Source organism: Ochotona princeps, chromosome 9, assembly GCF_030435755.1.
Source record: "Ochotona princeps isolate mOchPri1 chromosome 9, mOchPri1.hap1, whole genome shotgun sequence".
In the NCBI taxonomy this organism is placed as follows: domain Eukaryota; kingdom Metazoa; phylum Chordata; class Mammalia; order Lagomorpha; family Ochotonidae; genus Ochotona; species Ochotona princeps.
Window position 1 is genome coordinate 9,138,974 of NC_080840.1, and position 16,468 is coordinate 9,155,441.

The 16,468-nt window shown below is 56.0% G+C and overlaps 1 protein-coding gene across 3 annotated transcripts in view; it reads left to right on the plus strand.

The window, feature by feature from the left end:
- The first annotated feature begins 15,226 nt into the window (after positions 1-15,226).
- The window catches only part of CYRIB (CYFIP related Rac1 interactor B), a 124,442-nt gene continuing 123,200 nt past the window's right edge, over positions 15,227-16,468 (plus strand). For all 3 annotated transcript variants that reach the window (XM_058668485.1, XM_058668486.1, XM_058668484.1), the window contains exon 1: positions 15,227-15,430. The gene's annotated coding sequence lies outside the window, so the exon portion shown is untranslated. The remainder of the gene's footprint in view (positions 15,431-16,468) is intronic.

Below are 16,468 nucleotides of genomic sequence, written 5' to 3' on the forward strand. Positions count from 1 at the left end.
TCCAGTGGAAAGCCTGGGGGACACCAGCCCCGACCAAGGGCCCAGGAGCCTGCGGTGTCCACATTGCTCTGCCCACTCACACGGCACACTGCTGACTGTTGCCCGGGACACAACGTGCCTGACAATGGATCTCTTTTTATGGTGCACTAAGCTGTAGAACAGACTCAAGCAGACATTGTCTGAGTGTGCAAGCCTGGCTCTTGCTCAGCTGCAGCCGCTTGGGCCACTCAAGCACATGGGGTCCCCTGGGCCAGCTCCCTTGGTGCCTGTGTCCTCTGGAGGTGAATGGACAGCAGGTGCACCTGGGTGCGCCTTTCCAGACTGGACCTGTGATTGGTTTATCCACCAGTGGGTCGTTCCCAAAGAAGATACCAGAAGCAGGGGTTGGGAGGAAGGGAAAAAAGCAGACATGAGGCAGAGAATAAAAACAAGGTCAAAGCCAAGTTGGTCATCACTAAAGGTGGGTCTGTGGAGCCCCATGAGCCATTCACCTCCAGGTGAGATTGTGTACATGTTGGCTAAAGGCATGTTCCAGGGTTGCCATCACTGGCCTGTCAGTGACAGTAAGAGCCTGTGACGGTGGAGTGGGTGTGTGAATCAGGACACATTAATATAGTGTAGGAGTGAGCACTCTACAACCCCAAGCCATGATGTGCCCAAGTCCCACCCTGGGGAGCTTGACTCATTAGAATTCACTTCGAATTCCTAGGAATCCCCAAAACTAGGCGCCCTGGCTTGGTGCACCTTTGCATAGCCCCTGGAAGGGGTCCCTGGCAGAAGGGCAGGCATGAGGGGAGTGCTCTTCTGTTGGCTTTGCGCTTGACAGGATGTGTTCTCGGTGTGCTGGGAAGCATGGAACCAGCTCTCAGAGGGTTCGGGTTTTGGCAAAGCCCCTCTTGGTAGTAGTTGCCAGTTCTCCGGCTGTGTCTAACCTGGTTTGTTCCAAGCGGCCGATGCAGCTGCTGACCACTAGGCTGAGAAGAGGCCTGATTCCTCCTTCTGGGGGAGCCAGGCCAGTCGCCGCTGCCGCTGGCACTACTCCCACGGTTTCAAAATGAAAGGTGTGAGGTAAGACCGGCGTCTGCTTGGCTCCCTGTTAGCACCTGCGTCCTACTCCTGTCTTCTTTTTGTTGGGAAGGCAGCAAACAGGATTGTATCAGGCTGAAGAACAGGAGCCAGGAACTGCATCCGGGTCTCCGAGACGAGTGTAAGAAGCCAAGCACTGGGCCACCATCCACTGCCTCTAAGGACGTTGGCAGAAAGCTGGATCAGAATTTCAGCACAGCTGGGACTGGGGCAGTGTGGAGCATCGGCATCCCAGGCGGCGGCCTCCCCTGCTGTGCTTTCCCACCATTGTCTGCTGCTTCTAACAACCATATTAAGATGCCGAGACTGTACCATTTGCTTGTTGGCTCTGTGTGTGTTAATGGCCCCTGGTCCAAATGGCGGCGTCCACTTTCCAGAGCTGCCGCTCTGAACACTAGAGACCAGGCGGCTTACAGAGAACAGAAGCATGCTAGTCTCGCAGTTCAGAGGCTGGAGCATCCAGGGGCCTGTCACCGCATGCACCTAGCCCTAGGGGAGGGCCTTCCCGCCACATCACAGCATGGGGATGTGGCCTTCGTGGGAGGACAGAGTGAGGTGAGAGAGCTCACCCTTACAACAAAACCACTTCCTCCAGGACCCGCTCTTCCATTCACCCAGTGTTGGGCTGAAGCCGTCTGCACCTCCAAACGCCCTGGCCTAGACCTCCCCCCACCAGGGATACTGCCACGTGGTACTGATGCTGGCCCTCCCCTTCAAGGCTGAGGGGGCCTGGGCAAGTGACCCAACGCCTGGGATGCTTACATTTTTATATCAACACCAAGTGGATACAGCACCGTAGTCACCAGGGGGCCACAGGACAAGAAGCTGAGGGCGTTGTACAAGAGGTGCTCCCTTCTGTGTGGTTCTGAAGAGTAAAATGCTTTCAGGCCTCCATCTGGTCTGGCACTAATCGGGCTCAGGAGGCGACAGCCTTGTCCGTCACCCTGTCATTTTGCCATTCACGCCAGGGAGGCTGTGCCAGCCTCACACCACTCCACCTGCAGAGCATGTGCAGTGTCCCAGGAAGCAGGGGTTCCTGCCTGAAGCGCCCAGTCCCTTCAGGTGGCGGGAAGCGGGGAGGGGGAAGCCACATTGCCTGGGCTTTTGTGGTTAGTTCATCAGAGCGGAAGAGACCAGTCCCCGTGCCCCTTGGGCCAACACAGAATTTCAGGGGAAACAACAGACAGCATCAATCAGGTGGGGAGACTTTGAGCCCCAGCAAGGGTTTCTCACTCCCCATGGGTGTAGCATGTGCTGGGAGCTCCTGGGCCTGCTGCAGGCTCCACTGCAGCTGGTCTCTGAGTCAGGCTGCAGGGTGGCTGGGGAACAGCATGTGTGGACTCGGGTTCCACAGCTGTGGCTCTGGAGGTCCAGAGGCTGCACTCCCTTCCTCAAACAGCTATGTGCAGAAAGTCGAGCTGTGAATTTACAAACAAAAATGATACTTCCACAGGTTCTTCCTCCATGCCTGCTTGGGCTGGAACCAGCTGCCCCTGTCTCCATGAGCAGTGCTGATCTCAGGATGGCACCTGTGCCCCAGGGATCCTGGGGCTCCCGTGCATCCAGGCGGGGTCCCCTGCAGCACTCCACTCTGCAGCGCCTCTGGGGAGCCCCTAGGGAGGCTTGCCCAGGAGCAGGCCAGGCGCTTCCTGGGAATTCATTGGTCTCTGATGAGCCTGAGTCAGGTTTTCCCCAGCGTTTACCCTGCAGGTCCCAGACAAGGAAAGGCAAGCCTTTTATCGGCTCTTGAAAATTATGAGTCTGCAGGTCACAGGTCGGGGCTGGGATTCTGTCCTCCCTGCAGATCCACCCAGGAGATTGTGATGTGGCCAGCCTCAGGGCAGGTGCTTGGCCTCTCGGATGTAACGCTGCTTAGGACACCCTGCCCCCACACTGGAATAACTGGCCTTGTCTCCCACTTCCGGCTTCCAGCTCCAGCTTCCTGCTAACGCAAAGCCCGTTGGACAACAGCTGATGACTCAAGCAGTTGGGTGCCTGCACCCAGGTAGGAGGCCTGCATCGGGATTCAACTGGGCTGTTGCTGGCATTTGCAGACTGAACCAGTAAAGTGTGTCTGTCTCTCCACACCTTCCCCCTCCTCTGCCTCAAAGCTTTTAAAAAGTTAGAAAAATAACATCCACACATTTTGGCTTTTTATTCAAAACCACACATGAATATAAAAGCAAAGGATAGAGGCAGCACAGGGATGTATCAAGCTAATCCTCGATTTGTAGTGCCAGCATCCTGTATGGGCACTGGCTCGTGTCCCAAATTCTCCATTTCTAAATCATTAGTTCCCTGCTAATGGCCTGGAAAGGCAGCAAAAGATAACGCAAGACCTTCGGCCCCTGAACCCATGTGGGAGATCCAAAAGAAGTTCCTGGCTCCTGGCTCTGGATTGGCTCAGCTCCACCAGTTGCAACCATTGAGGAATGAACCACAGATGCAAGATTTCTCTCTCTCTCTCTCTCTCTCTCTCTCTCTCTCTCTCTCTCTCTCTCCTCTCTGTAAATCTGCCTTTGAAATAAAAATAGATATTATGGGGCCCTGCTTAAGCTCTTGCTCTGAATGCTACCGGCGAGGAGACAGCCGTTCTCTTGAGGCTTAGCCTGCTGCTAGGGAAAGAGGCACCTGCTGCCTAAGCCAGCCCTGCGGCAGGTCCCAGGCACAGACAAGGCAGAGGCTCCAGGCCGGCCCAGTGTGTGTGCCAGCCTGTCTTCCTGCTTGCTGCAGAGGGGAGCATGGGAGGAGCGCCCAGCATCTTTAAGCTAGAAAGTGGGGGCAGGGTGCAGAACACCTGCCCCGTCTGGTCACAACAGTGCTGAGAGTTCCCATTAGCAGCCGCTGTCCCAGCCTAATAGAGCGTGGTCCAAGATAGTCCCTGCTTTCAAAATGTGGTCCGCTTGGCAGCGGTGGAACTGCCCAGTGAGAAGAGGGAGGAGCGAGGGGGGCCAGCCCTGCCGGATAGCAAGAGCAAGAGAAGAATTGGACCCGCCCGTGGGACACCCACCCCTCCCAGGATAGCTGAGCCAAGATCAAGTGTTGAGGGGGCAGGCTATGGCCTTTTCTGGCCACCAAGCCAACTGGTTGACCTGAGCAAGCACCTTCCCCTCTCAGTGTTAGCTTCTTTGGAAAACCCGATTACATGGCCCTGCCCGGACCCCAGCACCTATGTGTGCTTGTGTGAGTTCTGTATCTGTGTGAGCGCTTGCAATGTGTGCACACATGCCTCGGTAAGCTTTGAACACAGTAGGTCTCTTACCTGGTAGAAGGGATCGTTCTCCTGCTCTAACCTGCTGGGAGGTGGGTGCTCGCTCACTGCTTTGCTAGCTGCTTGGCTACTGTGAGCCACTGCAAGAACGACAGAGCTGGGACCCTTCTGCACGCCAAGGAGCCCCTCCCCTGCCACCTTGCCCAGAATGACCTGGCTCGAGCTGCGGGAGGCTGTGTCGCCCCAAGTGACAGAGGGATGCAGGTCCTGGCTCCTTCCAGGTCTCATGTGGTGGCAAAGGCCGAGGCATCTGCCACAAAGGAGCTATCTCTGCCCAGGGAGACCCGTATTGACTGAGACCCCATAAACAGGCCCCTGGACCCCGTCACTGGCCCTTGCTGATCGGCTGCCTCTAGCCTTGGGTAGTCATGTCACTTGTCCAAGTGTTGAGTCCATGCTAAATGGCTAAGCGGTCTTCTAAACATGGTGTGTGGGTGTGTGTGTGTGTGTGTGTGTGTGTGTGTGTGAGCCTCCATGGGATGCAGCCTCCGTGACTGTCCCCAGGTGTGTGGCCTCCAGGGTTGGGGAACTTGGGTTCCCGCAGCTGGCCTACTAACAGCACACACTGCGCTGTTGCAAGCAGTGTCGTAGAGCTGCCCTCTCCCGGGGCTGAGTGTGGTGGCGGGGACACACGCCTCTGTACACGTGCCTGCCCCTCCTGGAGGCCGCCTGCAGCCTCAGGTCCTTCCTCCACAGGCGGTGCTTCTCTCTGCAGCCCCTTTGTCCCGACTGGGGCTCACTTGCCACCTCATGGAAACATCCCTGTGATCGGATTGGGTGCCCAGGGCAAGCCAGCTTGCTCTGCACCTAGATCCTTCACTTTCCTAAGCCATCCAGTCAGGGAACAAGCAGCCAGCTCTTTCAGATCGCTGTGGTGACAGCCTGTGACCAGCTGGCTCCCTCCTGTCTCACACCAGTGGCCAGGATTTGGTCCATTCCCCCCCACACTTTCCAGCAGGGCAAGGGTAGCCTGACCTACAGCCCATCCTTGCTCCCCAGCGGCCTGGCCTGAGTTGCTGGTCCCAGCTGTGGCCTGAGCCAAGCCCCATTGCAGGCATGTTTTCTCTCTGAAGTTTGAGATGCTACTTGGGACATCACATCCTGTGTAGCAGTACCTAGGTTCAAATACCACCTCCTGTAATTGCCTGCTGTGTATCAGCAGCTGGTGGCTCCAGGGCTTGGATGTCTGCCATCCATGTGGGAGACTGATTGGGTTCCAGGTTCCTGCTTCAGCCTGGCCCAGACTCAGTCACTTCAGGCTTTTGGGGAGCGAATCAGTAAATGGAAACTCTCTCTGCTTCTCTCCCTTCAAATAAAATGAAAATGGATGAGTAAACTAAAAAGTGCTACTTAAAAGAGCGAAATATTGAACTAAGAAAGATGCTTTCCACAGAAGAATGAGCAAAATGGTGGTGTGAAGTCCCTGGTGGAATACTACACATTAACTTGGTAAACGTGAGCTGATCATTCAGGATATATGAGGTCCTAGATACTATTCCTGTCCCCAAAATGGTCACCTCCCCGTCACCGGGCTGGCCCTTGAGAGAGAAGGGCAGTAAGAGAACCACACAGAAGGACTACAGGCTCCTCCCACGGTGCCAGGAGCCCCGTCAGTCCCTGAGTGCAAGCACTTGGGCTTCCTCAAACAGCATTGAAAACGGCCCGAGGGGAAAGACGGCATCTCAGAGTGAGGCCTGCGTGGTCACCATCTCCCAAAGTTCTCGAATCTGCAAACTTTCCGATATTGATTGTAGCTGAGGGTGCAGCTGGCCCTGGAAGAGGGCGTGCAGCCCCGCCCCCTCCAGCTGACTCATGAAAAGGAGGAGGGAGAGGAAAAAAGGAAGGAGAGACAGAGGGGAGGGAGGGAGAGAAGGAGGAAGAGAGGGAGAAGAAAGAGAGGGAAGGAAGGAGAGAGAGAAAAGGGAACCAATAGACGAAATGCAAAAAGAGACAAACGCTGGGCTCTGACTGGATCGTTGGGCAGGCAGACCCGCGTCGGGCCTCCGGGGTGTGAGGTGCTGGGTGTGGTGTGAAAGCCCAGAGCCTCCCGGGAGGAAGGGGCTGCTGGCACGGGCTCCCTGGGTCCTTATGCCTGAACACTTCATCACCAAAATGAATAGAGAAGCAAGCCGTTTCTTTCTTTTAAAGATCTATTTATTTTTGTTGGAAAGGCAGGTTTTACAGAAAAGGAGAGACAGAAAGATCTTTCAACTACTGGTTCACTCCCCTAGTGGCTACAACAGCCAGAGCCAAGTCGATCCGAAGCCAGGAGCCAGAAGCCTCCTCCAGGTCTCCCACGCAGATGCAGGGTCCCAAGGTTTTGGGCCATCCTCCACTGCTTTCCCAGGCCACAGGCAGGGAGCCAGATGGCAAGTGGAATAGCTGGGACACAAACTGGTGCCCACATAGCATCCTGGTGCGTGTAAGGGGAGAATCTAGCCACTGGGCCATTGCTCCAGGCCCTCTGCCGTTTCTGAGCATCGGCTACAGGTGGGATCCTCTCTCCACCACTCCATGCTGCGTGCCACCTCAACCCAGCACTTCACCAAGTTTGCCTTTTGCCCACCTCCTTCCCTGTGGGATTTCAGCTGTGGTTTGGCTACCAGCCAGGCTTCTCCCCACAGACACCTGTGTTGGGGTTTTGGATTATGTCAACGGGTGATGGACTGAAAGGGGCGGGGCTTGGCGATTGCATGTGGTTAGCTGGAGGTGGGGTACTGCCTGGTGGTGGCACCACAGTGACTTCATAGAGAGACTGGACAGAGAGATGGGGCTCCCATTCTGCTCCTGGGCTCACCAGGCAGCGCCCCGCCCTCCCCCCACCCCAGCAGCCTCCAGCCCCATGGGGTACCTATGGCAATGGCACCACCCACTCTCAGACTGTGAGGCTCCAGAGCCACAAAGCAGAATTGACACTGTCGTTCCCGACCGGGCTTTTCTGGGGTGTAGCACAGTGACAAAGAGCCTGTGCCTGTCTGGGAACCAACTTCTCTGTGCACACATGCTCGAAGCCCTGGGCAGAGCGCTTCTGCTCCTGAGCTATTTCATAACAGATTTGCAAGGCAAAAGAGCTCTCTTCTGGGTGCCTCAGACCCCACAGGGATTCGGTTCTGTTTTCTGGGAACTCAGAGTTCGTGTGAAGTAGCAGCAAATTCACACGGGGTAGGAAGAGCTGATGGCAGTGCAGGGGACATGCGAGTGGCCGCGGCCCAGGCAAGGACACAGGCATTCAGAGACTATTTTTTTTTCCTTTAATAAGGTTCAAAATGAAATTTCCTCAGTTAAACAAAAATGTCTGTGTAGCCTTATGAGTCTTTCTCTGAAAAAAAGTGGGCACTCAAGTTAAAACTGTGCCATTTTCCCAACTTTTAGTTGTTGGAAAGAATAGCTTAACTCTTTCTGTACCTCCAAAAGACCTTGGCAGTGCCCAAACATGACTTCACAGGCTGAGTCTCTCTGCTGGCAGCGTCTGTTCTTCCCTGCGTTTGCACAGAGAAGGAGGCTCATTCTCTCACCAGCCGGGGAGGGCGAGGCCTACGCGGGAGCCTTGGTTGAAACTGCATGGCAGGAAACGCCAAGGGAGTTGTGACGAACTCAGGGATTTAAAGTCTTTTGAAAGGACTTTATTTTCCCCTTTAAATGAAAAATGGCCCAGAATGCATTATTCATTCTTTCCAGAAACATGGTACACACAGTGATGTGAAAGACTGTGGTGTTGGGCACTGGGGTGTGTGCAAACGGAGGGTGCTTGTCTGTACCCCCAGAGGCTCACCAGCGGCTCCTCACGAACAGCTGCGCACTGAGAGCCAATGGGCAGTGTGAGGGAGGCCTGGCTACGGGCGGTGGGGACAGAGATGTGTCCCCTGCAGCAGGCAACGGGCAGCCTTGGAGCTGTGCCCTGAGGGACAGCAAGAATTCCCAACTGGGGAACAGACCTGGGCAGGGACCTGGAATTCTAGCTGAGGAATCCCTGACCACACTGCCTGTAGCCAGAATTCACAGAAAGCAGCTTCCACTCACTTTTCTGCAGAACAGATTGCACTCCTTGTTACCCGCCTTGGCTAGAAGTCCCCACAGACTTGCAACTGTCGGTAAGATCACTTCCTCATGGGGGTCTCTGCTGTCATGTGACTTGGTGACCACATGCTGCAGTGTGGATGTATCTCTTCCAAATTTCGCGTATTGGAGAATTAGTCCTCAGTGCAGAGCTGGAATCGTTACGAAGTGATGAGATCAGGAGGGCAGAGCCCCCGTGAATGCTGGGAAGGGTAAACCTACCGATTCCCACAGGGCCTGGCCCTCACCAGCTCCCTGAATCTACACCACGGCTGGTGAGAGGGGCTGCAATGGCCAGTGTACCTGGGGAAGCAGCAGCTGGCCCACGTGCTGGCACCTGCCACCCACGTGGGGAAGTCCTATGGGCTCTTCAGCCTGGCCCAGCTCTGGCTGTGCTGGTCTTCCAGGGAGTGAGGCAGGAGACTGCCGATCTCTCTCTCTCTCGCTCTCTCTGTAATTCCAATTTTCAAACAAATAAATAACTCTTTAAAAGCAAGCAAGCAAGCAAGCAAGAAAGCGAGCCATTCCCTTGCTGAGAGCAGCGATTAAGGACAATGTCCTTTGCTACCTGGTGGCATTAATGCGTACTCCTTCAACTTGGTGGTGTCAGGATGGAAGCCAGTAACCAAAACAACTGTGGCAGTTAACACTGCTTTGGTCCCAGCTCGGCCCCTTACATAACTCTGACAGAGGACTGGACCGTCTTAGCCAGAACTTCACTGTAAAACCCGCCTCCTCGGACTTGTAAAAGTCTGTGAGAAGTTCTCAGTGCCTGGCATGGATAGAAGCACAATGAATGACAGGGTTCTTTTTTCTTCAAAAAAGAATCTATCAGAGACAGCTCTCCTATCTTCTGGTTCATTCTCCCCAGAACATCTGAGACTAGAGCCAGGAGAAGGGCAATCCGCCCAGGTCTCCATGGAAGTGGCAGGCACCCAGCTCTCGGGGCCCTCCCCACCATCTCCCTGAGTCCGCAATAGCAGGAAGTTGGAGTCAGAAGCCTGAACCACGAATCAGACCCAGGCTCTCTGATACGGGACGTGGGCGCTTTAACCAGCACCTCAACCAACGGGCCAAATGCCTGCCCCAGTGTGATTATTTCGACTTGGCCTAGAAGCTCTCCTGACTTTCTGACCTCCATTTGCATACTCGTCCCTCTCTTTAAAAACTAGATTGCGACCCCTGTGGGTCTGCAATCCCCATCGCCTCACCTGGTAATGTTTGGTACAGTGAGAACTGTCTGGGGACACTTTTGTAACTTCGGTGGTCAGTTTGCATGGTGCATACTTGCTAACTCAGTTCTCCCTCCACCCTCCTTCAAGCCCCAGAAGCCCGTTGCTGTTACAGGGTTACAGGAGGGGTTCTCTGTAACTTAGCTCTTCCCTCTTGTTTTCCATCAGAACTTACAACCCCAACAAGGTGGCGCGCTCCTGGATAGCACTTTGCACAAGCCGTTTGCAGCAGTTCAGCTCAGGCGTGTCGCTGCCCCTGAGCGTGCCACACGGCTCGCTCTCCATTTTCAGTTGCCCTGAATACCAGACTGGATCACAGATAAAGAGTGTTAAAGATGGATGTAGCTCACGGTTATGGAGTCTGGAAGTTTAAGGTCAGAGGACTGCACCTGGCTGGGACCGCGTCATGCATCCAGCACAGCAGAAGCGCAAGGGCAAGTGGCGAGTGCACTAGGAGGCATCCTTGCTCCGTGACGGTGCTTTTTCAGAAGAACTCACTCAGTCTCCTGAGAGCTAGGGTCCATCGCTCCTGTGAGGTTTAACTCAGTCCTGAGGGAAAGACACTGAACCTTTCTAACGCCTCTTAAATGTCCTACCAGGGAACAAGCCACAGCCAAATCGCAGCATTTGCTGATGGCGCAGTGAATAACAACGACAAAAACCACTTCACACCTGGCTAGGAGCACAGCCAGTCAATCTCGGCTGGCTAGGCCTCCTCACAGCGAAGAGAAAAAAAAAAAAACTGCCATCAGCTTGGGGACAAAGGGGAGAGGGCTGATGGGAAACGGTGCAGCTTGAGGACCTGAATCTGCGGCTCAGAGGCTTTGCACTACGGGATCTCCAATTTTCCTAGAAGTTTCTGGGGGTGATTCTTGTAACACCGCAGAGTTTGCCAGCCACAGAATTTAACACTGTCTCCAGGGACTCTGGAACCAGAAGTTTGCAAAATTCAACTCACGCCCTGCAGATAACTGTGCCTGGAGATCAAGAGCCTACAGACAACCCGGACACCACAGCTGGACTTGACCGCCAATGTGGATGGCCCCTTCACCCATTTGTCCAAATGAGACCCATTTATCCATCCACTCATGAATTCAACAAATGTTTATTTAGCATCTACGACATTTCTGGTGCAGTACCTTACAGCGAGTAAGACGTGAACCCTGCCCTGCCGGAACAGACTCTGGGGAGGACACCAGATGTTTGGCTTCCACACCCTCCCTGCCTGGCAGTCAGGTCCCCAGGGGCTTCCCAGTGGATTGCTTTAATCCAGGTGGAATGAACATGGAGGTGAGTCAAGAGCCAATACCGGGTACAGAGGCAATGAGGGCAGTACTCAGATGCGCTGTGAGAAGATGAGGAGATGAAGCCAGATATGGCAAGGAGAGTAAGGGCAGGAGTGGCTGGTCCTGGGGAGGGTGTTACAGGTGAGTCCAGTTTTCTGTCCTTGAAGAGTCTGTCCCAATTTCTTGATGACGAACGTGATCATTTCCAGGATCAGAACACGCTCGTACGGACCTCCTCCCCACTGCCCCCAGCGTGGGTGTGCACTGTGCTGGCGGATCCGCATAGAGATGGTTTATGCTTCACAAATGACTCATACATCTGGCAGGGCTGTTTTATTTTAGTGCCTTCAGAGGGGGAGAGTCTACCCCTTAGGATGCCAGGCCCTTTGGTGTTTCCCTGACAGCTGCTGACCCAGGATCCCAGCAACCCCTGTGCAGGGAACAAGGCGCCCCCCAAAAGTGACAGTGGGTGTCATGTAACAAGCACCTTCTTCATGGAATATTCTCTCTGCCACCCCATGTGATGCTCACATCTGTCCAAGGAGGGAGATACCTTGAATGGCCGCATTTACATAAGGAGAAACCTCAGGCGCCCAGAGGCTGTGCAGGTCTTCCACGATCACCCAGCTGACAAGAACATATGGCAGCATTTGAATTCTGCCATGAACTGGTTTGAACTGAACAATTCAGGATGGGCTCTGTGGCACAACCAGTGAGGAAGGCTGCTTGAAATGTCTGCATCCTTCATCAGGGTGGCCAGGTTCAAGTCCCACCCTTGCTTCTGATCCAGCTTCCTGCTGCCGAGGCTGGGGGCAGCACACGATGGCTAAGGACCTTGGTTCCTGTTAGCCAGCCCTAGAGATGTGGCTGGAGTTGCAGCTACTTAGCCGTAGCCTGAGCCCGCCCTGGTGGCTGTGGGCATCTGTGGAATGAACTAGCATAGCAGATAGAAGATGTCTTTCTCTCCCTTTGTCATTCTTTCAAACAATTAAATGAATCTTAAAAAACAAAACGAAGTGAATAGTCCGGTGACAGCACACACTTTATTCTGTGCAACTACCACTTTGATTCCAAATTGTTTTGGTCACCCCAGGAGCAAAGTCCATGTCCACAAGGCGGGTACTCCCCACACCCCTGTCCCCAGAGAGACACACCTTCGCCTCAAGGTGCAGGAGAGCCTGGCAAGCATCTTTCGGTTCTGGCACAGCATCCCCCAGCTGCCTGGGACTTGGAGTGAGTCCCCTCCGCTGTCTTTAGGTCCTGAATGCCCAGAGGTGCAGGGAGCCTGACAAAGTAGGCAGACAGAATGTCACAGCGTTTGCTTTTATCACAATGGGATGCGGAATCTGCTTTATTGCAGATGCATACCAGCAGGACAAAAAGTGAGCCCCCTGTGTCACCTCACAGCCACCTTCTGGTCCCTTCCACCCAAGATCCTATTCTCTCTGACAAATGCTCAGTGGGGAAGCGCATTGCGAGATGTGTTTACACAGGGCTCCTGCACCCGAGAAAGCCATAGGCAGCTGGTCTCTCCTGAAGGCATGTGCGTCGAGAGGTCGGGCTCCAGGACTGCAACTCCAACTGCTGCTTGACCATTTGTGAAGTGCGACAGGGCTCACTGTGTCAGAGACTGCACAACCACAAGAGAGAACATGGCTATTCCCACCTCACAGATGAGGCGATTGAAGAGTCCCAGCTTAAACGACCTGCCCGGGTTGCAAGGCTGAAGAGGCAGGCATGCCTTCCCAGCTCCAAAGACTGGCTGGCAGACTCAGCGACACCCCGGGCAGACACTGTGCTCATGGCAGAAGCGTACAAGGGCTCCAAGATTATCTGCAAGACCTCATCTGCCCATGTTTACCAAGTCCATTCCGGATGTGGATAAATGAGCTAGGATGGGTGAGGCAGAGGCCAGGGGCCTGTGGCCACATCTGGGTCTCCTATGGGGGTGGTAGGTCGTCATGGTTTGCTGCCTCCCAGGTACAGTGTCAGGAAGCTGGATTGGAAGCGGAGGTGGGATTCAAACCCAGGCACAGACCACCTCATTGTATACACTGAATGGAGACTATGCTCTCTGAGACACATACCGGTGTCTTGAACTCATCCTAGGTATCTCTGAATTCAGCCCAGTGCAGGCCAGGTGTGACCCAGTCCCTGCCCCCATCTTTACCTATTCTTGCCTGCTTCTGGCCCCCCTAAGGGCATTGTACATTACATTTGTATCAAAGTATTTGAAGATCCTAAGCTCTCTAGAAACTGCCTTATCCCTAGACCTTTAACAGTTATTAAGACAATGCTAACAGGGCCCAGTACTGTAGCCTGATGGCTAAAGTGCTTGCCTTGCACATGCTGGGATCCCATATGGGTGCTGGTTCTAATCCCGGCAGTCCCGCTTCTCATCCAGCTCTCTGCTTGTGGCCTGGGAAGGCAGTCGAGGACGGCCCAAAGCCTTGGGACCCTGCACCCATGTGGGAGACCCAGGAAAAAATCCTAGCTCCTGGCTTCAGATCGGCTCAGCTCTGGCCATTGCAGCCACTTGGGGAGTGAATCAGTGGACAGAGGATCTTCCTGTCTCTCCACCTCTTTATATATCTGTCTTTCCAATAAAAAATAAATCTTTTTTTTAAAGGATAATACTAACAATGGTGCCAACTCTCTCCTGGGTCCTACTAGTGTTAGTGTACTACACATGTGCTATTCTGTTTATCCACACCACACAGTCTAATGGCAGACCATTGTTCTCCCAGGAGCTAAATCCTTGAGCTTTGGAGCTAGACAATCTGGGACTATGCCCAGTGCCTAGGCTGTGCAATCTTCATGGTCGTGGTGAAGGCCCTTTTGCTCCCAGCTTCACCCACTCTGCTAAGTCTCTGGTCTTGGGGGCACCACACAAGGTGCTATTGTGTGTGTGGCTCTGTGAAGCTTCCACCAGATCTGTAGTTCACTACCTGAACGACCACCATGACTGGGAGTGAGCCAGGCTGACGGCAGGAGCCTGGACTGCATCCAGCTTCCCCACACGGTGGTAGGAGGAGCCCAAGCACCAGGGCCACCTTTCCCAGGTGCAATAGCAGGGAACTGGATCAGAAGTGGAGCTACTGGGACTCGAACCGTCGCCCCGATGGGATTCCGCATCACCTGCGGTGCCACAGGGCAGGCCAACAGAGCCAGAATTTGGACCCACTGTCCTTGGCCTTCCAGGTGCTTTGTCGTCTCCCCTCCTTTACCTAAATGCCCCTGGAAGCATCTTGGGCTTTCTGATTTCTGATCTTTCTCTCCCTCCCTCGGATTTTCATTGCTCCCTGCCCCTGTGCATCTGCCATGCGCACAACTCCCCTGCTGTTGGCTGTGCACTTGGCCCCCACCCTCCCGCCTCTTGAGGGCCCTCTGAACTTGTGCCGCCTCAGTGGCCTGGTTCACAGACAGAGCTCAATCAGCTTTCAGGGTAATTTGGGTGCAGCCCCACACCCCAAGGCTGGCTGCAGGAGGAGGGGGAGAAAGAACCCAAGCAAAAGCAGAGCTTTGGAAGGGACCGTCGGAAGTTACTGCCTGAGAAACGCGGCTGAACGTCTCGATCCTGGGAGGATCTTTTTTGGGGCTGGAGGAGCGGGATTTGACGGAGGCACTTCTTGGAGCAGGAAAATGCATTATTCCACACTAAACACGGGTGGGTGGGTCCACCTTGCCCATCCGTAGAGGTGCCAGGCCACACCGTGCCTCTGAGCCCAGGTGAGGTCTGTCTCCTCTCCCCGCCCCCGCCCCCGTGTGCATCTCCCGGGTTAGTGGTGCTGTGCTGCTAGGCTGGTCATCTTGGTCATCTCCCCCCTAAGTCCAGGTGAGCGGCCAGGGGACCCCGGGGGTGGCGGGCAGCGGCCCAGCTGTTTCGGAGATGGGCAGGCTGGATTCCTGCTGCAGCCGGGCGGGACTGGCCGTGACCTTGGGGGCACCCCCTTGCTTCCCGGGACCGGAGTTCCCGCCTGCGCAGCGGGAAGGCGAGGTGCACCCCCCACCCCGACCCCACCCGGCTACGCCCCCGTCCTTGGCTCGCGGTGACTGTCCCAAGGTCACCGCAGCCCCCGGCCCCGCCGCGGGTTTTGGGGTGGGGGCCGGAGCGGGGCGGTCCCGGGGCGCGCCGCCCCCTGACGCGGGGCCCCGGCGATGCGGCGCGGCCAGGCGGCGGGGGGAGGCGCGTCGGCGGCAGCGTCCTCCTTTTGTGCGAGCGCCGGCGGCTCGGCTTCTCGAAGGTAAACGGCGCTTCCTCTTCCTCCTCGCCGCGACTCTTCCTTTTATAGTTATTTCTCGCCTGGCACTCGCCGGGGCCGCCGCCGCCGCGCTGCTGCCGCTCCTGCTGTTGCTGCCACCGCGGCGGGCGCAGCTCGCGAACCTGTGGCGGTGACGTGAGCCCCACCAACCCGGAAACGGCGGCGGCCCCGGAGGCTCCCGGCTCCCGCGGCTCGGTGCCCGCTCTGCCCTCGCCCGCCCGGCCGCTCGGCCGCCAGGTACGTGCCGGGGCCCCGCCGGCCCGCGCGCGCCGCTCCTGGGAGCCCAGGGCGCCCGCCCAGGGCTCGGAGTGCGGGACGCGCGGGTGATGGGTGCGGGGCGAGGCGGGGGGTGGGGTGGAGGTGGGAGCCGGGCCGCGCCAGGCCCCGTGCCGCTGCGGGGGTAGACGGGGGCGCCCCTCGGTTTGGGGGGCTTCCAGGCTGGCCGGGGTGATGGGCGCAGGAGATGCCCGCAAAGGGGCCCCTCGGTGGGCTGGGGTGGCGAGAGGATCCGAAGAGGAGCACCCCCACGGGCCGCTGCGGGGGTCCACCCGGCTGCTGCGGGGAGCACGCCGCGGTACTGTGCATAGCCCGTGCGTTGGGTGCTGGGAGGCAGAGGTCACCCAGCCGGGGTGGCTGTCCCCGGGACAGACCCCTTGGCCAGCCAGGTAAGGGCACAGGGAACAACCCTCAGAGCAGTGCAGCCCGGGCTACCCTCCCATTAGCAAGGCCAGTCGCTTAAAAATGAGGAACTTGGAGGGGGTGAACAAAATCTCCATTGGCCTCAACACTTCCTCCTGGGGTAGCCACCGCCTGTGTTTAAAAAGCACTTCCTCTTTGCTCGTTATCTTTTCATCACCTTTAAAAAAAAATGGAAGTTCAGTGTTAAATCAGACTGCAGGGTGTTCCTGGGGCTGTGTGTGCGCGTGCATGCACACACACACACATACACACACATACACTCCCACTGGATGGCTCTGGAGGGGACCTGCATGTCCTGTGTCCACAGGTGTGGGAGGAAGGAGGGACAGAGGGCCTTCCCTGTTGGGGTCCCCAGAGATGTCTTTGATGCCCACTGATGCTGTGAGAGATGGAGCAGCGGGAGGAGGCGCCACCGAGAGGGTCACATAGACTAGGCACCTCCACCTTGAATTATTGGCTCTGCCTGTGGTGGGCTGTGTGACCTTGGGCCACTCTCCTACCTTCTCTGAGGCTTAGGCCGGTTCCTGCTGTGAGTTGGGCCCTGGAGAAGCTGAGCGTGGGTGTGGGAGCCTGCAG